Source organism: Odocoileus virginianus, chromosome 14, assembly GCF_023699985.2.
Source record: "Odocoileus virginianus isolate 20LAN1187 ecotype Illinois chromosome 14, Ovbor_1.2, whole genome shotgun sequence".
Classification (NCBI taxonomy): Eukaryota; Metazoa; Chordata; class Mammalia; order Artiodactyla; family Cervidae; genus Odocoileus; species Odocoileus virginianus.
Window position 1 is genome coordinate 45946016 of NC_069687.1, and position 22140 is coordinate 45968155.

Below are 22140 nucleotides of genomic sequence, written 5' to 3' on the forward strand. Positions count from 1 at the left end.
TCCCCTGGAGAAGGAAATGGCAACCCACTCCAGTATTCTTGCCTGGAGAATCCCATGGACAGAGGATCCTGGCAGGCTACAGTCCATAGGGTCGCAAAGAGTCAGACACGACTGAGCAACTTTCACATGAACTATATTTCCACTGTCATTTCAGGAGCTGGTAAATGCCCTCGTCTGTCCAATCTATACTGATCATGTTGCTTTCCTGTCACCTGCAACCAAAAGAATGGAGGCATACTAAAGAGATCCCTGCCAGCTAGAGTGGATGGGGACTGCTTTAAGAGGCTGCTACCTCTGAAGACCAGTATTTCAGTCTACCTATATGCTGCTGTTTTTTTCTTTATTTTTTAAACTGGGCTTTCGACTTTGTTAAATACAATCTTCAGCTATGAAAAATCTGGCCATGCCATGCAATCGTCCCTTTAAATATCTGCCCCAGATGCAGACTGTTTAATCAGCTGAGTGGAGCCTGCAGACCCCACAGGAGCTTGGGAGGATGTTCACAGCTCACAACCGCTCCTGCCCTTCCCAGGAGCCCCAGCATCCCTTTGTGAAACCACACAGGGTGGAGCCCAGGCTTCTCCCTGGAGAGGAAGTGGCTGCCGGAATGCCAGATGTGCCATTCCCACAGCAGCTGGTGGAGGGCCCGTCTCTCCCAGGGTGAAGAGCCGCCTCTGCAGAGACCAAGCCCCGGAAGTCCGCAAAGTTTCCACAGGCTGGGGAGAGCCCAAGCCGCGCAGGGCCCCAGGCAACACAGGATGAGAAATAGAACAGTATTCAGGGCTGATGCTCCACCCACCTCCTTTGTTTCCTTCCTCCAGAGTTCGGAAAACCTGTTTAAAGAGTTATTCCAAGTGGTTTTTTTTTTTTTCAAGCCTCTAATCTGTCTTCAAAAATATCCTCAAAGAGGAAACAAAGATTGTTTGCTAGCAGTCACCAAGGGTGGAAATGGCCAGGAAAAGTCTTCCCAGTACACCTAGGAAAGAAAGCCACAAATTAGAGCTGGGGAGGGTTGGACAGACTCCACCCAGGCCCATCGGTTAGCAGGGCTCTATGTGTTCTGCTGTTTTTAAAATAAGGAGCAGCTGAAGTCCATGGCTCTCTGTGAAACCTGGGGGAGGAAGGTGAGGGCAGAGGGGAAACAGGAGAGCACGGGCGGAGATGCTATGGATGATGAGAAGTGGAGAGAGGGCTGGATGGGGGAATCGGTAGGGAGATCAAGTGTGCAGTTCATCTGAAATCTTGTGTAACGTACATTTTCTCAGGGGGGTTGAGCCAAGCCCTTCAGTTGTGCATCCGAAGTTTATTAAAAACCAGAAATTTCCCGTAATTGGACCTCATTAATAAATTCCTCAGGGTTCCAGGAGGCTCTGAAGAGGTAGAACAAGGGTCTGGACAGATGAGAGCAACAGGAGGTTGTAAGATCCCAGGCTGTGGGTTTAATTCCATTTAATCAGCTTGGAGAAAGTCTGCATTCACAATCACCCCCAGGACGCGTGCTGAGCCCTCCACCCTGTCTTCAGCAGGGCAAGATTTTTCTCTCATTTACTTTTCCCAACTTTTTAACCCCCCTATATCCAGCCTGGGTAACTAACTGCCCCGCAGATTCTACAAGCCAACTGTTAGGGACTTAACGCCTCTGTCCTGTTAGGACTCTCACTGTTTCTACAGTAGGTGTGATTCCAGCCACTGAGCCCATAAGACTGTCACCTCACAGCCTCCACTGTTTATTTCTCATCCTCCACCGCCCACCACTGCCCTGCTCTGCCACACCCTGCTCCTCCCCTCCCATCTTTATTCCCATCTCTATTCTCAGTTGTTAGCTTGACCCCAAATTTACATGTAATCCCAAACCTTGAATTGAATACATTAGCACTGGCGTGTTGCCATAACAAATCTTCAGTGGTTAGTAAATAGCAAGACAGCTTGGCTTGTAATGAACCTTCTCTATTTCCTCTGGTAGAAAAGAGCCTCAGATACAAAATGTCCAGGAGTCAGATACCTGGGGGAAAAACAGAAGGGTGATGCCAAAGCTGGAAAATCAATTTCTGAATAGCAAAGGACAGAGGTCAAATGCAGGAATTTTGCCAGGGCTCCAAATTGTTCATTCTCATAGCATTCACATCTTGCAGATTTTCCTTCCTCTTCTTTGCATTTCAGCGAGAAATATCATCTAAAACCAGCTGTAAGAGGCATAGAAATATCCACCTCCATTCCCAAGGATAGTCAATTTCCATCCCCAAGGATACCAAGGCATCAGCAGAGTCATCTCTGGTTAGAGTCCTCTTCCTGCTTCATAGCTGGTAACTTCTTGCTGTGTCCTCACATGGTGGAAGGGGCTGAAGTCTCTCTTGTGTAAGAGCGCTAAAATAAAGATTCTTCCCTCATGATTTAAACATCTTTCAAAGGCCCACCTCCTAACACCATCACCGTTGGGGGTTAGAATTTCGACATGTAATTAGGGGTGGGGACATAAATATTCACTGGGATTGGGGGCAAGGAAAGAGAGAGGCTTTTATTTGTTTATTTTTTGTCTAAAATTTTTGTCTTTTTAAAACATTCATTTTTAAATCAATAAATAAACTGAACTCTGGCGATACCTCGTGTGCTGGTTGCTAATACTTTTCTGATGCCTAAGATCTCCCCTAGACAAACACAAGGTTCACCTGTTGTTATTGTTCAGTCACTAAGTTGTGTCCGACTCGTTGTGACCCCATGGACTGCAACACAACTGGCTTCCCTGTCCTTGGCTATCTCCCAGAGTTTGCTCAAACTCATGTCCATTGAACTGGTGATGCTATCTAACCATCCCATCCTCTGCTGCTGTCTTCTTTTGCCTTCAATCTTTCCGAGCATCAGGGTCTTTTCTAAGGAGTTGGCTCTTCGCATCAGGTGGCCAAAGTATTGGAGCTTCAGCTCTTCAGCCCTTCCAATGAATATTCAGAGTTGATTTCCTTTGGGACTGACTGATTTGATCTCCTTGTAATCCAGAGGACTGTCAAGAGTCTTCTCTAGCACAATTTGAAAGTGTCAGTTTTTCGGTGCTCAGCCTCTTTATAGAGCAGGGAATGGCAAACTACTGCAGTATTCTTGCCATGAGAATCCCATGAACATGAACAGTATGAACAGATTCACCCAGCCAGTCCCAACTGGCCAGTCCTTCAAACTTAGCAAAACCTTCCGTATAGAGATATATCGATATACATCAATATATCAGTATAGAGAATACTCTGTATCAGAATAGTTGTCAAAAAACAAAAATTCGAACTTCTGATGGTCCCTTTCCCAATGACTCACTCAGAAACAGTTGAAAAAATGCTTGGTTGCCAGGCAACAAAGTGGGATTTTGGAATAAGCAGCCACTAGCTCCACCTGCTTCCTTGAAGCAGGGGGCTAGCCTGGGCGGGGCCGGGAGCCAGGCAGCACGGAGGTTGATGGGCTCAGGGCCCTCTCTCTCTTGCCTGTACCACTGTGGGGAAGAGATGAGGAGGCTGAGAATCCTGCTCCAGGATAGGATTCCAACTATATGATGTTCTGGAAAAGGCAAAACTATGGAGAAAGTAAAAAGATCAGTGGTTGCTAAGGGTTGGGGGTGGGGGTAGGGATAAAAAGGTGGAGCACAGAGGATTTTTAGGGCAGTGAGAATACTCTGCATGATCCTGTAATGGTGGATACATGTCCTTATACATTTGTATAAACCTTAGAATCTACACCACCAGGAATGAATTTAAACTATGGTCTGTGGGTAACTAGGATGTTTTGATGGAGGTTCATCTGTTGTAACAAATGTACCACTCTGGTGGGAGATGCTGATAATGGAGGAGGCTTTGAAGGTGTGGCAGGGGGGCAGGGGATATATAAGAAATCTCTGCACCTTTCTCTCAAAAAATAAACAAAAGTATTTTATGAGATAGCAAATAATGCTTCACATATGCTTCCCGGGGGGCAGTGTTAAAGTAACCCTCCCAATGCAGGAGACACAAGAGACAAAGATTTAATCCCTAGGTTGGGAAGATCTCCTGGAGTAAGAAATGGCAACCCACTCCAGTATTCTTGCCTGGAAAATTTCACGGACAGAGGAGCCCAGCGAGTTACAGTCCATAGGTTCACAAAAAGTCAGACACAACTGAACATGCACCTTTTTTGACCTTTTTGATGCTTGTTGGATGCTAACTAAAAGCAAATCCTGCCATAAACATTGCTGCTGCATCCTCCAGGAGGAAGAACAGTGCTGTGTGCTCATCTCTCACCTACTTCTTGCGGCCAGGGACACTTCACCCTCAGGGCTTGGCCAGCTTCCACCTGGAATTTCACTCTTACATACTTGGTGATGAAGGTGGGGGTGCTTTCCTTTTTTTTTTTTTTTTTTTAACTCCACATATATTTATAACTTAGATTTTACAAGAATACTTTCCTGCATTGCTTCTTTAAAAATAAAATAAAATACTAGTCTCTCAATTCATCCCACCAGCACTGAAATATATACCTTTCCACATGTAAAACGGATAGCTGATGGGAAGTTGCTGTGTATATAACACAGGGAGCTCAACCTGATTCTCTGTGACAACCTAGAGGGGTAGGATGGGGGTGGGGGTGGGAGGGAATGTCAAGAGGAAGGCGACATGTGTATACCTATGACTGATTCAAGTTGTTGCCTGACAGAAACCAACACAACATTGTAAAGCGATTATCCTCCAATTAAAAATAAAATTTAAAAACTAAAATAAATAGAACTTTGCAGTATTATATTAGTTAAGCCTCTTACTTCAATTATAAACGAGATGTCTGCTCAAGCCTTTCTGCTCTCTTAGACTTACTAAAGTGAAGTGAAGTCGCTCAGTCGTGTCTGACTCTTTGCGACCCCGTGGACGGTAGCCTATGAGGCTCCTCTGTCTATGGGATTCTCCAGGCAAGAATACTGGAGTGGGTTACCATTTCCTTCTCCAGGGGATCTTCCCAACCCAGGGATCGAACCCGGGTCTCCTGCATTGGAGGCAGACGCTTTAACCTCTGAGCCACCAAGGAAGCCCTATAGACTTATTAACCTTGGCTTAAACCTTCCTTCTGAGACTTGAAATAGGCCCATCCCTTCCCCACAATTATCCTGCCTCTCTCTATCGCTCATTCTCCTCTTTGCCTGGGCCCCACCACCTCCCCGTGCAGTGTCTCAATGGAATACCACACCAAGATGTTCTCAGACCCCACTGTCTTCTCTGGTCTCATGATAAACCCAGGCATTTCACAAGGTTAGTAACTCTCTCAGGCACGATGAGAAGGCATAGCTGATCTCTCCACCATTTTCAGCCCCTGAGGCAGCAGAGTCCACATTCTTTCACTGTCTGCCCTTCTCAGCTCTCTCAGGAACTCTGCTGAATCCATTTCTTCCCATTTGAACAGAAACTAACTCCAGCTAGCTTAAACCAAGAGAAGTATGTCATGACGGTACTGGGGGCCTCAGGAAATTTAGATGGATTGTAAGAGGAACTGGGAAGTCTGGGGAGGACCATCTCTGTGTCTCCTCTCTGCTTATACATCTGTGTTCTTCTCTCTCTACTGCCCATTTTCTTTGCTTCTCCATCACATGAGGAGATGTGGCTGCACCTTAGTAAATCAAGTGTCCAGCTACATAGAAAGACAAACTGGCTGCCTCAGAATCCCAATCCCAAATTCCTGGGAAAGAGCATCCGCTAGTCCCTTGTCTATCACCAGCCAGAAGAAAGAGGGTCTTATACCAGCAGGTCATGTGAAAGGGGAATTGTTCACAGCTAGGCACCCTAGACGAGTAATATTCTTTTTTTTTTTTTTTTGACAAGTAATATTCTTTTTGGATTTGGGATTTGATTATGTTTCAAGAAAGCCATTTTTTCTATTTTTACTGAAATGGAACAGAGCACAGACTTTGACATGAGATGCATTTTCTTTTGAGTCTTTGCTTAGTCACTTTATAACTGGACAATGTTGAAACAATCACTTAACCTCTCTGGTCCTCAATGCCCTTGATTATAATGACACTCATTCAGAGGGTGATCGTGAATGGGGGATGATACCACTTTTCTGAAGCACCCGCTTCACTGTGGGTTCTCAGTAGAGGTTGATTCTCTCCTTTTATTTGGGCTCTTAATAGGGAGAGTAATCCTTGTATAATGTCATCTGTCCATCTCACTTCCTTGCTTAAAGGCTTGCTGGGGCTTCCCATACCCTCAGAATAAAGTCCTGTCTCCTCAAGATAATATAAAAAGCTCTGAAAGGTCTGCAGTCCACACTATTCACTCCCAATCACATCTATGCTAGCTACACTTGCAGTTCCCAGCCCTCATCCTGCTCTCTCTCCTTCCTGGTTTCTCTTCCCACCCAGACCCCCAACTAGGTCTGCCTAATGTCTACTTCTTGGGGACTTTCCCTGGGAAAGTCTTCTTTGGCTATCACTTCCACCCACAAGACTATACTAAGAATCCCTCCCAAATGCTACTAGTCAGGAACTTTCCTCAGCTTCCCTGGGAACCAGCCTGCCCAACTTAAAAGTTCTAGCAAGTTTGCATTGGAAGATAGCCCAGTCCACTGCTAATTTCCAGAAGGTTCCACCACTCTCATCCCAACTGACAACAGAGCTGAAAATGACTCCCCAGGACTTCCACCCAGTAGTCTTAGCATTTACCGTGGTGGTTGTTGTTCAGTCAATCAATCATGTCAGACTCTTTGCAACCCCATGAACTGCAGCATGCTGGGCATTCCTGTTCTTCACCATCTCCCAGAGCTTGCTCAAGTTCATGTCCATTGAGTCGGTGATGCCATCCAATCATTTCATCCTCTGTTGCCCCCTTCTTCTCCTGCTCTCAATCTTTCCCATCATCAGGGTCTCTTCCAATGAGTTGGCTCTTTGCATCAGGTAGCCAAAGTATTGATGCTTCAGGTTCAGCATCAGTCCTTTCAATGAGTATTCAAGGTTGAATTCCTTTAGGATGGACAAGTTTGATCTCCTTACTGTCCAAGGGACTGTCAAGAGTTTTTCCAGGACCACAGTTCAAAAGTATCAATTCTTCCATGTTCAGCCTTCTTTATGGTCCAACTCTCACATTTATCTACTGGAAAACCCATAGCTTTGACTATACTAACCTTTGTTGGCAAAGTGATGTCTCTGCTTTTTTAACATGCTGACTAGGTTTATCATAGCTTTTCTTCCAAGGAACAAGCATCTTTTAACCTGGAACAACCCTCAAATTACTGGAAGCTTGAGTCAATTACCCTCTCCCTCACTTCCCCAAATCTATCTCTCCATCCCTCTACTGGGCCTCAGGATATACTGTTCAGAGAACATTCATCATCCCATTCATACTCTAGCTTGTCCCTATTCTTCTCAAAGCCTGGTGCTCAAACCACCACCTCCTTATTACGGATCCTACAAACCTACTCAGCTTTGGACTGAGTCACTCTGGTGAGCAATCTACCTATGTCCTTTGGAGCTTCTGTTCAATCACACCCCCTCCAAACCCTTATCATAATAACCTGCTGTCATGCCAAGTCCTGTCTCTCCCCACCCCTGGACTTAACAAGTGACTGAAGTTACACAACAAGCCAAGGGCCGAGACCAGAAGTCATTCCAAGATTTATGATCTCTAATCTATCAAGGTTCAGCAATTAATCTCTCCACAGTTCTCTGAGCTGATAGCATTCCATATGTTGATAATAACTGTTTAAGTGTGACTGATGTTTACTAAGGGTCTACTCCATGTCAGGTTCTGGGCTAAACAATACTTTCTTATTTAACTTTACAAGAAGGACTTTATAGATGAGGAAACTGAAGTTTAGAGAGATTAAGAAATGTAATCAATAGCCCAATAGAATGGCGGGTTAGCTTAAATAGCAAAGCAAATTCTCAGAGCATACCAAATATGGCAGCTTTGGATGCCCGTATTTCTCCCCTATAATTAGGAGTTTCCTAATTTTAAACCATTAGTATACAAACTTGACTTCATTTAAACACAGGAGAGAGAGAATTCACATCAGTCAAACAAAGTCTGAGGGTCCAGAGAAACAGCCCAGCCCTCAGCTATTCACTTGAGAAGTGTTCAGGTGCCTTTTTAGAAGATGTAGCGGACACACAGCTTTTGCTTCACTCATCGACTTCTTTTGTTAACCTGAATGTGGTATAAGAGCAGGTTTTGCAACCTTGAAAAGCTTCTATAGACATTTGCTGTCTCTTTTATACAACAACTGCATCTCTGATTAACTTGATTATTCCTAGTCAATCTGATGTCTGGACTACAAATTATTGTAAACTCTTGCTTGTTTACTTAACACAATCCCAAAATTTCCCTATATTCCATTTTTGAAAGGCAATAGTTACTTACTGTTATAGCTAAACCATGAAATGAGAGACTTGTGTCAGTTGTGTTGCTTCCCATGTAAGGAAGAGCTCGTAAACCTTGTGACCTTCCAATGACACTGACCAGTTTGACTGGCAGGTAGAGACATTGTCAGTTACATCACTGTCCTTGTAATCACTGTAAGAAGAATAGATATCTGTCCACCAAACCTTTCACCCGCTTCTGGAACTCAGGGGGACCAGAGGCTGTTAGCCAACATGCGGGGCAAAAGCTTCCAGTGGAAATTTCTGCTGGTTGAACACGAGCTTGTTCTGAAGTGGGATCAGACATCTGACTGCTCAATGTGTGGCTTCCCAGAAGATTCAGAAACATGCTTGATGTGGGTATGGGATAGGGACAGGGGAATTCTTGTGGTCTACAGGGCAGAGAAGTGCTCCAAATACAACATTAGGGTTTGGCAAAACCCAGGAACATCATGCCAAGACCTTTTCCCTTCACTTTTAACCCCATATACATTTCAAAGGGAACTTAATCCTCATTTCAGGATTAGTACACATTAGTCATCAGTGTATAGTGATATTAGCAGTAAGGACTCATTCTAAAATGCCCCACTTTTTTTTTCCTATCCAATTTCTACTTGTCCCTCAAAATCCAATCTCTTCATGTTAGGACTTCTCCATCGAATCTTCCCTGGAGGAGGACGTGACAAACCACTCCAGTGCTCTTGCCTGGAGAAATCCATGGATGAGAGCCTGGCAGGCTGTAGTCCATAGGGTCACACAGAGTTGGACACAACTGAAGCAACTTAGCATGCATCGAATCTTCCATGGACACTGTAGGCCAGAATAACCACTAGTCTATGACAATATAACACTCATTACTGAAAAGGTGACTCTTGACCATATACAGCTTTATGGCATCTTTTGAATTATTTAACTATATGTATATGCATATGTATGTCCACATTCATCTCATAACTTTCAATGCACTTAGTAAAAAACTGAGAACCTGCTACTGCCAAATCTGTGCTTGCTGTTAGGGATGCAGTGGAGCATAAGAAAAGCGGATCTTGGCCCTTCCCGACCTCACCTTACTGTGGGGAATTGCATCAGTCAGAGTCCAGACAACGGAACACATTCACGATGTTATTTCCAACTGAAAGGGATTTAGTGAAGGGAATGGAGTGCTTACAAAGCTGTTGGAAGGACTGACAAGGAAGTCAAGGAACCATCACTGGACCATTTATCTCAACGGTATACAGTTTTAACTCTGATCTTGAAAACGGGGAGATGCTGTTACTACTGACACTGCTGTCTCTTCACAACTGACTCAAAACTGGAGACCAGAATTGGGATGCCATGTGTGCCCACCACAACTAACTCTAACATCTCTATGGCCTTGCTCACCAGCAAGAGAAATTTACATGTATTTTCTGAATTTTGGAAAGGAAAGGAAGGATGAGTATGGCCAAAGACTTCTGAGTTCTTCACAGCACAGTACAGCAGTCAGGCATGTGCTAAACACAGATGACTGAACTGCCTTCTCTTTCTTGCACCTGGTAGATATTTTTTAAATTTTTTTTAATTGAAGGATAATTGCTTTACAGAATTTTGTTGTTTTCTGTCAAACCTCAACATGAATCAGCCATAGGTATACATATATCCCCTCCCTTTTGAACCTCCCTCCCATCTCCTTCCCCATCCCACCCCCTAGGTTGATACAGGGTCCCTGTTTGAGTTTCCTGGGCCATACAGCAAACTCCCCTTGGCTATCTATTTTACATATGGTGATGTAAGTTTCCATGTTACTCTTTCCATACATCTCACCCTCTCCTCCCCTCTCCCCATGTCCATAAGTCTATTCTCCATGTCTGTTTCTCCATTGCTGCCCTGTAAATAAATTCTTCAGTACCATTTTTCTAGATTCTGTATATATGTGTTAGAACACCATATTTATCTTTCTCTTTCTGACTTACTTCACTCTGTATAATAGGTTCTAGGTTCATCCACCTCATCAGAACTGACTCAAGTATGTTCCTTTTTATGGCTGAGTAATATTCCATTGTGTTTACATACCACTACTTCTTTATCCATTCATCTGTCAGTGGACATCTAAGTTGCTTCCATGTTCTAGCTATTGTAAATAGTGCTGCAACGAACATTAGGATATATGTGTCTTTTTCAATTTTGGTTTCTCAGGGTATATGCCTAGGAGTGGGATTGCTGGGTCATATGGTGGTTTTATTCTTAGTTTTTAAAGGAATCTCCATACCATCTTCCATAATGGCCGTATCAATTTACATTCTCACCAACAGTGCAAGAGCATTCCCTTTTCTTCACACCCTCTCCAGCATTTATTGTTTGTAGACTTTTTGATCATGGCCATTCTGACTGGTGTAAGGTGGTATGTCATTGTAATTTTGATTTGCATTTCCCTAATAACGAGTGATATGGAGCATCTTTTCATGTGTTTGATAGCAATCTGTGTGTCTACTTTGGAAAAATGTCTGTTTAGGTCTCTTTCCCACTTTTTGATTGGGTTGTTTGTTTTTCTGTCATTGAGTTATATGAGCTGCTTGTATATTTTGGAAATTAATCCTTTGTCAGTTGTTTCATTTGCTATTATTTTCTCCCATTCTGAGGCTTGTCTTTTCATATTGCTTATAGCTTCCTTTGCTGTGCAAAAGTTTTTAAGTTTAATCAGGTCCCACTTGTTTACTTTGGTTTTTATTTCTGTTATTCTAGGAGGTGGGTCATAGAGGATCTTGTTTTTATTTATGTTATCGAGTGTTCTGCCTATGTTTTCCTTTAAGAGTTTTATGGTCTCTGGTCTTACATCTAGGTCTTTAATCCATTTTGAGTTCATCTTTGTGTATGGTGTTAGGAAGTGTTCTAATTTCATTCTTTTACATGTAGCTGTCCAGTTTTCTCAGCACCATTTATTGAAGAGGCTGCCTTTGCCCCATTATATATTCTTGCCTCCTTTGTCAAAAATAAAGTACCCATAAGTGCATGGGTTTATTTCTGGGCTTTCTCTCTTGTTCCATTGGTCTGTTTTTGTGCCAGTGCCATACTGTCTTGATGACTGTAGCTTTGTAGTATAATCTGAAGTCAGGAAGGTTGATTCCTCCAGCTCCATTCTTCTTTCTCAAGATAACTTTGGCTATTTGGGGTCTTTTGTGTTTCCATATGAGTTTTGGATTTTTTTTTTGTCCTAGTTCTGTGAAAAATGCCATTGGTGATTTGATAGGGATCACATTAAATCTGTACATTGCATTTGGTAGTATAGTTGTTTTCACAATATTAATTCTTCCAACCCAGGAACATGGAATATCTCTCCATCTGTTTATGTCATCTTTGATTTCTTTCATTAGTGTCTTATAGTTGTCTGTGTACAGTTCTTTTGTCTCCTTAGGTAAGTTTATTCCTAGATATTTAATTTTCTTTTTGTTGCAATGGTGAATGGGGTTGATTCCTTAATTTCTATTTCTGATTTTTCATTGTTAGTATATAGAAATGCAAGTGATTTCTGTGTATAGATTTTGTATCATGCAACTTTGCTAAATTCACTGATTAACTCTAGTAACTTTCTGATACTATCTTTAGGGTTTTCTATAAACAGTATCATGTCATCTGCAAACAGTGAGGGCTTAACTTCTTTTCTGATCTGTATTCCTTTTATTTCTTTTTCTTCTCTGATTGCTTTAGCTAGGACTTCCAGAACTATGTTGAATAATAGTGGTGAAAGTGGACACCCTTGTCTTGTTCCTGATCTTAGGATTTCAGAAAGCTTTCAGGTTTTCACCATTGAGAATAATGTTTGCTGTAGACTTATCATATATGGCCTTTACTATGTTGAGGTAGGCTCCTTCTATGTACATTTTTTGAAGAGTTTTAATCATAAATGGGTGCTGAATTTTGTCAAAGGCTTTTTCTGCATCTATTGATATTATCATATGGTTTTAATCTTTCAATTTGTTAATATGGTGTATCACATTGATTGATTTCTGTATATTGAAGAATCCTTGCATCCCTGGAATAAACCCAACTTGAACCATGGTGTATGAGCTTTTTGACGTGTTGCTAAATTCTGTTTGCTAAAATTATGTTGAGGATTTTTACACCTATGTTCATCAGTGATATTGGCCTATAGTTTTCTTTTTTTGTGTTGTCTTTGTCTGGTTTTGGTATCAGGGTGATGGTGGCCTCATAGAATGAGCTTGAAAGTGTTCCTTCCTCTGTAATTTTTTGAAAGAGTTTTAAAAGGATAGGCATTAGCTCTTCTCTAAATGTTTGATAGAATCCTCCCATGAAGCCATCTGGTCCTGGTCCTTTGTTTCTTGGGAGATTTTTTATCCCAGCTTCAATTTCAGTGCTTGTAATTGAGTTGTTCATAATTTCTTTTTCCTCCTGGTTTAGTCTTGGAAGATTGAACTTTTCTAAGAATCTGTCCATTTCTTCCAGGTTATCCATTTTATTGCAATACAGTTGTTCATAATAGTCTCTTATAATCCTTTGTATTTCTAATAATCCCTTTTCATTTCTGATTTTATTGATTTGATTCTTCTCTCTTTTTTTCTTGATGAGTCTGGCTAAAGTTTTGTCAATTTTGTTTATCTTCTCAAAGATAAACAGCTTTTAGTTTTATTAATCTTTACTATTGTTTCTTTCATTTCTTTTTCATTTATCTCTGCCCAGATCTCTGATTTTGATTTCTTTCCTTCCACTAATTTTTTTTTGGCGGGGGGTTTGTTCTTCTTTTTCCAGTTGTTTTAGGTGTAAAGTTAGGTTGTCTATTCAATGTTTTTCTTGAGGTAGGATTGTATTGCTATAAACTTCCCTCTTAGAACTGCTTTTGCTGCATCTCCTAGGTTTTGCATTGTCATGTTTTCATTGTCATTTGTTTCTAGGAATTTTTTGATTTCCCTTTTCATTTCTTCAGTAACTTGTTGGTTATTTAGAAACATGTTGTTTAATCTCCATGTGTTTGTGTTTCTTACAATTTATTCCTTGTAACTGATATCTAGTCCCATAGCATTGTGGTCAGAGAAGATGCTTGATATGATTTCAATTTTCTTAAATTTACAGAGGTTTGATTTGTGACCCAAAATGTGCTCTATTCTGAAAAATGTTCCATGTGCACTTGAGAAGAATGTGTATTCTTCTGAATTTGGATGGAATGTCCTGAAGATATCAATGAGATTTATCTCATCTAATGTATCATTTAAGACTTGTGTTTCTTTATTAATTTTCTATTTTGATGATCTGTCCATTGGTGTGAGTGAGGTTTTAAAGTCTCATACTATTATTGTATTCCTGTGAATTTCTCCTTTTATGTCTGTTATGATAACTGCAGCCATGAAACAAAAAGGCGCTTACTCCTTGGAAGAAAAGTTATGACCAACCTAGACAGCATATTAAAAAGCAGAGACATTACTTTGCCAACAAAGTACTAGTCAGGTACTGCTGTCTGCTCTCAGCTGCTGTTCTACATTCACGTCTGTGTCTGAAGGTGTATTCCTGTTGGTGTATTCATGGAGAGAGATGTACTCCACATCCACCTACTCCTCCACCATCTTGTCCTCTCATGTGGTAGATTTTTAAGTCAAGTAACAGTTTACATTTGACATTTCTCTTTTGGACTGGATTGGTCTTCCTCTCCCTTACTTTTTTTTTACTTAAGCTAAAAAAATCTCTATTCACCTTTGAAAATACAGCTCAAGCATGACCTGTTCCTTGAAGTCTTTCCTCCTCTTGCTAACATAAGAACTGACCACGCTCTCCTTAGGTTCCCCATGTAAGCAAGCGTAGATTCTCATCATGAATCCTACGCTACTTCTTTGCACTCAAACCATCTGTCTCTCTACTTGACTGTAAAGTGTTTAAAGCAGTTCTGTGGCATGTGGTAGTGAAGGAATTAATGATTGCTGAATGAATGGGAAAAGCTGGGGTTTTTACCACAGGCCCAAAACATAGGTGGGGATTCCAGTAGTACCTATCACTCCATCTAGTCAAAGAAGAACTAAATAAATGAGTCTTCCTGTTTTCTTCTAGACTGAAATTTTGGACCATTCTTGTATATCTTAGCACTGGAATGTGCATACCATGTGCTAAGTCACTTCTGTCATATCTGACTCTGTGCAACCCTATGGACTATAGCCCACCAGGTTTCTCTGTCCATGGGATTCTCCAGGCGAGAATATTGGAGTGGGTTGCCATGCCCTCCTCCTGGGGATCTTCCCACCAAGGGATCGAATCCACGTCTCTTACATCTCCTGCATCTGCAGGCAGGCAGGCTCTTTACCACTTGTGCCACCTGGGAAGCCCTGGTGGTACAGTGCTTGGGGAAACTGCAAGATATGGTAGCAAAGAATGGAATAAGGGTAGCCTGGGCAAGGAATCAGTTCAGTTCAGCTGCTCAGTCGTGTCTGACTCTTTGCAACTCCACAGACTGCAGCATGCCAGGTCTCCCTGTCCATCACCATCTCCCAGAGTTTACCCAAACTCATGTCCATTGAGTTGGTGATTCCATCCAACTATCTCATCCTCTGTTGTCTCCTTCTCCCCCCACCCTCAATCTTTCCCAGGATCAGGGTCTTTTCAAATGAGTCAGCTCTTCTCATCAGATGGTCAAAGTGTTGGAGTTTCAGCTTCAACATAAGTCCTTCCAATGAATATTCAGGACTGATTTTCTTTAGGATTGACTGGTTGGATCTCCTTGAAGTTCAAGGGACTCTCAGGAGTCTTTTCCAACACCACAGTTCAAAACCATCAGTTCTTCAGCACTCAGCTTTCTTTGTAGTCCAACTCTTACATCCATACATGACTGCTGAAAAAAACCATAGCTTTGACTAAACAGACCTTTGTTGGCACAGTAATGTCTCTGCTTTTTAATATGCTGTCTAGGTTAGTCATAACTTTCCTTCCATGGAGTAAGCATCTTTTAATTTCATGGCTGCAGTCACCATCTGCAGTGATTTTGGAGCCCCAAAAAATAAAGTCTGCCACTGTTTCCACTGTCTCCCCATCTATTTGCCATGAAGTGACGGGAACCAGAGGCCATGATCTTAGTTTTATGAATGTTGAGTTTTAAGCCAGCTTTTTCACTCTCCTCTTTCACTTTCACCAAGAGGCTCTTTAGTTCTTCACTTTCTGCCATAAGGATGACATCATCTGCATATCTGAGGTTATCGATATTTCTCCTGGCAATCTTGAATCCACCATGTGCTTCATCCAGTCCAGCATTTCTCATGATGTTATAACTGCATATAAGTTAAATAAGCAGGGTGAAAATAGATAGCTTTGATGTACTCCTTTTCCTATTTGGAACCAGTCTGTTGTTCCATGTCCAGTTCTAACTGGTGCTTCCTGACCTGCATACAGACTTCTCAAGAGGCAGGTCAGGTGGTCTGGTATCCCCATCTCTTTCAGAATTTTCCACAATTTGTTGTGGTCCACACAGTCAAAGGTTTTGGCATAGTTGATAAAGCAGGAATAGATGCTTTTCTGGAACTCTCTTGCTTTTTCGATGATCCAATGGATGTTGGGAATTTGATCTCTGATTCCTCTGCCTTTTCTAAATCCAGCTTGAACATCTGGAAGTTCATAGTTTATGTATTATTGAAGCCTGGCTTGGAGAATTTTGAGAATTACTTTACTTGTGTGTGAGATGAGTGCAATTGTGTTGTAGTTTGAGCATTCTTTGGCATTGCCTTTCTTATGGATTGGAATAAAAACTGACCTTTTCCAGTCCTGTGACCACTGCTGAGTTTTCCAGATTTGCTGGCATATTGAGTGCAGCACTTTCACAGCATCATGTTTTAGGATTTGAAATAACTCAACTGGAATTCCATCACCTCCACTAGCTTTGTTCATAGTGATGCTTCCTAAGGCCCACTTGACTTCACATTCCAGGTGTCTGGCTTTAGATGAGTGATCACATCATTATGATTATCTGGGTCATGAAGATCTTTTTTTGTACAGTTCTTCTGTGTATTCTTGCCACCTCTTCTTAATATCTTCTGCTTCTGTTAGGTCCATACCAGTTCTGTCCTTTATTGAGCCCATCTTTGCATGAAATATTCCCTTACTATCTCTAATTGTCTTGAAGAGATCTCTACTCTTTCCCATTCTATTGTCTTCCTCTATTTCTTTGCATTGACCACGGAAGAAGGCTTTCTTATCTCTCCTTGCTATTCTTTGGAACTCTGCTTTCAAATGGGAATATCTTTCCTTTTCTCCTTTGCTTTTCGCTTTTTTTTTTCCATTTATTTTTATTTGTTGGAGGCTAATTACTTTACAATATTGTAGTGGTTTTTGTCATACACTGACATGAATCAGCCATGGATTTACAAGTATTCCCCATCCCGATGCCCCCTCCCACCTCCCTCTCCACCTGATTCCTCAGCTATTTGTAAGGTCTCCTTAGACAGCCATTTTGCTTTTTTGCATTTCTTTTTCTTGGGGACGGTCTTGATTCCTGTCTCCTGTACAATGTCATGAACCTCTGTCCATAGTTCATCAGGCACTCTGTCTATCAGATCTAGTCCCTTAAATCAACACCAAAATCAGATTGACTATATTCTTTGCAGCCAAAGATGAAGAAGCTCTATACAGTCAGCAAAAACAAGATCTGGAGCTGACTGTGGCTCAGATCATGAACTCCTTATTACCAAATTCAGACTTAAGTTGAAGAAAGTAGGGAAAACCACTAGACCATTCAGGTATGACCTAAATCAAACCCCTTATGATTATACAGTCAAAGTGAGAAATAGATTTAAGAGCAAGGAATAGGAAGCAGAAAAAAATTAGCATTTGTTAGTTGCAACTAAAAGAGTTGAGCTAACAGAAACTAGTTTACAGAAACTCAGCTCAAATGAGACAAAGGAATAAAAGTAAATGTTCTGATCAACATTACTGACAGGTCAGCAAACTGGCTTCAGGCATAGCTGGATCCAGTCTACACTCCATGTTAGCTGGGGTCTGTCACTCTGGCTCAGTTTTCCTCTGTGGCCTATGGATTTCTCACAGTGACTCTTCCCATATGAAAGCAAAGGTGATCACCACAGCTCCAAACTTGGACTCTACATAGACAGCACCTCAGTGGAAATGGAGAGTCTCTTTCCTGATACTTCTCCCAAATCTTTCTGCTCAGGATTGACTCTGTTGTGGCCCAGTCTGGGTCCCAACTATCCCCACACAAAGCCAGGAGGATAGAATGATCGATCAGTCCAGGGTGCTGTGCCCACCCTGGAAACCAGGGAAGCTCATGGTCAAATCAATCCCATCAACATCCATGGGCTGAGTGTGGCTCTCAAAGGAAAATTGAGGTGGTGTTTTAAAACAGAGAAATGGAGATGGTGGGCTGGGAAAACAACACATTTCCTGCAGTGGACATCTAGGACTTCGCTATCTCCAAAGCTACATTCTTTATTTTCAAAGAGACTTTGAGCTATTCTGGGACTCAAGAGCAAAAGCCAAACTGGAGACATTCTGGGGGTGCTTCCCTGATGGGCTGCCCAGGGAGACTGGTATAAAACAGAGAAACTTTTTACATCATTTCTAAGTTTCAGTTGAGACTAGGGGGGAGAAGGGGAAAAGCCATCAGTGTGGGGTCTTGAGTAATAAAACAGAGAGTAAGAAGGAAGAGGAAAAATGCTTGAGATGTAAATGTAATGAACAAGAGAAAATAATTGAAAAGGAAGTGGCTTCCTCTCGTGTGTCCGTCCAGCCTTGGGAAGAACAAGAGAAGTACCTTTTCTGGAGCCTCAGCTGCTCTGCTGCCTTTCCAGCCGCCTCCTTGGAAAGAATGAGGCTTTAACAACCAGCGTGGTATCGGCGCTGGCTTCCACCCAAGCCTGAACAGTGCCCCCATTGAGGGACCCCAGGGCCAGGCCTGGATGCCTCTTCTTTCTCCTGCACCCCCTCAATGGGCCATTTGTGGGGCTAACAAGGACCGGGAGACACACTGCCCATCTTCTGCGAGCCCCCAGCAGCTGCAGGATTCCTCTACAGGACCCCTGCGCATCTCTGCTAAGAGACCAGCAGGATGGATGCTGGGTTCAGAAAGAGGTCCCCAGGAGCCTCCTAGATAGAAGAGAAAAATACTCCTCAGTTCTCCTCTCCCTTCCAGGCCTTTCTCCCATCTCCTGGGATGGTGTCTCTTCACCCTGCAAATATTTGGTATCCTGCCTTCTTGCAGGGTAGACACCCTCCCTATTCCACTCTCCTTGGTGGCTGGGAGAGAGAAGAGAGACAAGGAATGAGCTGAGAGTTTATGATTGCAGCTATGTTCAAATAATCCATCTTTATAGTCCTGTTTGAAGGCGAGATAAAGATGACCTAGAGGGAAAAGGTGGCTAAAAAATTTCTATCAAGCAACAAGATCACAGCTACTGTTTGTACTGATCTTATTGATCCCATAACAAGACAAAGGAATGGTAGAGAGCAATCTATTTCTCCAGCACCCATTAGGTAATGACTGTTATTGTCCTGAGGAAACAGACCAGCATACTGTCCAGAGTAGGCAGATGAGGATGCATCATCTGCAATTTCCTACCTCCATGGAATAGAAGGATGTGATTTTATATTTTCATTTAGGAGGTGCAAGTTGACCTCTGCCTAGATGTCTCCCTCCAGGAGCTTCTTCTTTCATGTAAAAATCTCCCATTCTTGTAACACTGCCTTTGTTTGTAGGCTAAAGCAAGTGTCCATCTTTCTTAAGTTGCTTCCTGTCATGTATGACTCTTTGTGACCCTCAGGACCGTAGCCCACCAGTCTGTCCATGGGATTCTCCAGGCAAGAACACTAGAGTGGGTTGCCATTTTCTTCTTCAGGAGATCTTTCCAACCCAGGGATCAAACCCGAATCTCTTACATCTCCTGCACTGGCAGGTGGGTTCTTTACCACTAGCACCACCTGGGAAGCCAAAAAGCAAGTGTGGTCTGCATGAAAAGAAGTGTTCCACACTATTTGGTGGAAATTTATTGAAGTATCAATCTATCAAGACCTCAAGTCTTATAAGTCATCAATATTATGGTGGGATGCAGGTGATCCTGTCATTCCCAAAGTAACAGCTGGGGTAAACGGGAGATGGGACAGCTCCAGAGACAAACTTTGCCTACTTAGTAATGGACGGACTCTGAAAGGCAACCTAGTGCATCCTCACACTTCTATCTCCCCACAACCTCCTTGCCAGAAGGTTGATCTCTGGCCTCATTCTGCAGGACCAGGGGACTGCCCTCCTTCCATGCCAGGGCATTTCACTTTTGAATAAATCTTATTCATCAGAGAATTTTCTTTTATTTTAACCCCCAAAGGATTTACCTTGCAATCTTCAGACATCGATCCCAGTCTTAGCTCAGTGCCAGACCGTCAGATTCCAGAAAACCCTCACCCTTTCCGATAAATATTTCCAGACAGCAATCATTCAGGACTCCTCCCGAGCTTTTCCTCTTTGGGCTAAATCACGGCTCCTGAAATTCCTGCAACAGTTTCCCACAGGATAGAGTCACTTGATTTTTGTGTTGGACCCTTTTAAAGACAAGGAATTCAGGCGAGGTTTGGCCAGGGTTAAAATAAAGGCCTACCCTTGATAGAATTCTAACTCCATGAATGCACTCTAAGAGTTGAGTGCTTGTCATGTGATACTGCAAGTTCCCACTGAACTTCCTGGGGACAAAACTCATGAGACTTTTCCCATGGACATCTGTTAAGTCAGTCATCTCCAGTCAACTGAACTATTTTAACCTAAGATCTGGGATTCCCTGATGACTCAGATGGTAAAGAATCCACCTGCAACGCAGGAGACCCTGGTTCGATCCCTGGGTTGTGAATATCCCCTGAAGGAGGCCATGGCAATCTACTCAAGTATTTTTGCCTGGAGAATCCCCATGGACACAAAAGCCTGGTGGGCTGCAGTCCATGGGGTGGCAAAGATTTGGAGACAACTGAGTGACTAAGCACAAACAGGAGTACAACCTAAGATCTAATGTTCATTTCTTATAAAATTTTATCCTTTTGGTCTCAGTCTATCAATCTAACATGTGGACTTCTTTTAGGAATATTGATTCAGATTGTAGAATTTATGGAAGAGTAGTAGAATTTATCCTCTAAGTTATGTAATCCACATACATTCAAATGGGTGTCCTCTATTTGCAATCAAACTAATAAGAAAAGAGAAGGCAACATTGACAAGCTCAGATGAATAGTCCTGAACTCAGTGTTAGAGATCTTTCAATGCTGTGTTAATACAAGAAAAATAGATTCCAGGATGCTGAGAACTCACTCCTGCTTTCCAGCCGAGAGGCAACTCACATAAAAGAGTATTGTACTATTAGACAGAAGGAAGTATTTTTGTGTTTTTCTTTAGTTGATTTTGGATAGGGGTGGTCAGTACTGGTTTCATACTATGCAAACATAAGATTCTAGGGATGTAGCAGAAGCAATGGCCCTTTAACCTAACTTAGGCATTAAGTAATGGGTCTCTGAGCTTTAAAGATTATATTTTATTAAAGCAGTCTTCTTGCCAAAATCCGATATGCTTCTTTCTAAGACAGATTCCCAAACCAAAGCTTATCCAATCGATATGACAATAAAAGGCTCATCGAAACATTATGCCTGTATTTTCCCAGAATTCTCCAAGCCTTTCCCTAAGAGCTGCTATGTTTACATTTCCCAAGGAAAAAGAGAACCACTCTATAAATTATTTTCAGAAACTATTATGAATTCCACATCCAAGTTCTTGCAATCGTATTTGAATGTTCAGTTAAGGCAGTTCTCAGGGTGGAAGCCTCCCAGGCTGAATGCAGAAACCCCTTCTGGCAAAGTCGTGTGAAAAACGTCTCAATCAGATGCTTTTTCTAAGCCATTCCCAAGCTTCACGTCAAACAGAGGCTGAGTGTGAGTTGAAAGATGGGCTGGATAATAGCATGAGAATAAATAAGTGACTTATTTCAGGTTTCTAATGGAAAAGAATTTTCACTGAAAAAGAAATGCACAGATAATTTCAGGTTTTGAATGAGTCTAATCATGGGATGAACACCCAAAGGGAAACAAACCCAAGTAATTTTGTTATTTTGGGAGGTCAAGTCCATTGGAATATTAATCCCTTTCCTATAAGCACCTATTGCAAATAGTAAGTCGGATCATAGCTTACCTTGCCACATTTCAGTTTTATAAAGGGAAGTTTACTCCTTGCTACACAGAGCTTTCCTGGTGGCTTTGAGGTTAAAGCGTCTTCCTCCAATGTGGGAGACCTGGATTGGATCCCTGGGTTGGGAAAATCTCCTCGGGAAGGAAATGGTAACCCAATCTAGTACTCTTGCCTGGAGAATCCCATGGATGGAGGAGCCTGGTAGGCTACAGTCCACGGGGTCGCAAAGAGTCAGACACAGCTGAGCGACTTCACTTCATACAGAGTTATCTTTTTCCCTTTCTAAATCCTGTTCAATTTATCAATTGATACTGATACTCTTATTGATACTGATATTGATACTGATACTGGTACTCTTCTCAATCATTTTGTAGCAACTCTTCTGGTAAAATATTACTTCCCTCATCTAGTTCTAATACCCAGGATCTTCCCACACAATGGCACCAAATCCATTCCTCACACTATCTCCTCATCCATCCCCTCCTGTGTTTCCCTATTACTTTCTATTGGGCTTCCCTGATGCAGAATATGCGTGCAACGACAGAGGAGACACAGGTTTGATCCCTGGGTCGGGAAGATCCCCAGAGGAGGGCATGGCAGCCCACTCCAGTATTCTTGCCTGGAGAATCCCATGGACAGGGGAGTCTGGCGGGCTACAGTCCAA

The 22140-nt window shown here is 42.2% G+C and overlaps 1 long non-coding RNA gene and 1 other non-coding gene across 14 annotated transcripts in view; both read right to left on the reverse strand.

Moving 5' to 3' along the window:
• LOC139038264 (uncharacterized) overlaps positions 1-22140 on the reverse strand; it is a 116739-nt gene that overhangs the window by 21733 nt on the left and 72866 nt on the right. For 9 of the 13 annotated variants that reach the window (XR_011491232.1, XR_011491224.1, XR_011491234.1 and 6 more), the window contains one exon: positions 800-976. The exons of 2 other annotated variants lie outside the window; for them this stretch is intronic. This is a non-coding gene — a long non-coding RNA (uncharacterized lncRNA). Of the gene's footprint in view, positions 1-799; positions 977-1854; positions 2003-22140 lie in introns of all 13 variants that reach the window. 2 more of the 13 variants (XR_011491229.1, XR_011491225.1) reach the window with 1 other exon arrangement.
• On the reverse strand, positions 4954-5025 carry TRNAW-CCA (transfer RNA tryptophan (anticodon CCA)). Its single transcript has one exon. It is a non-coding gene; the product is annotated as a tRNA-Trp (tRNA).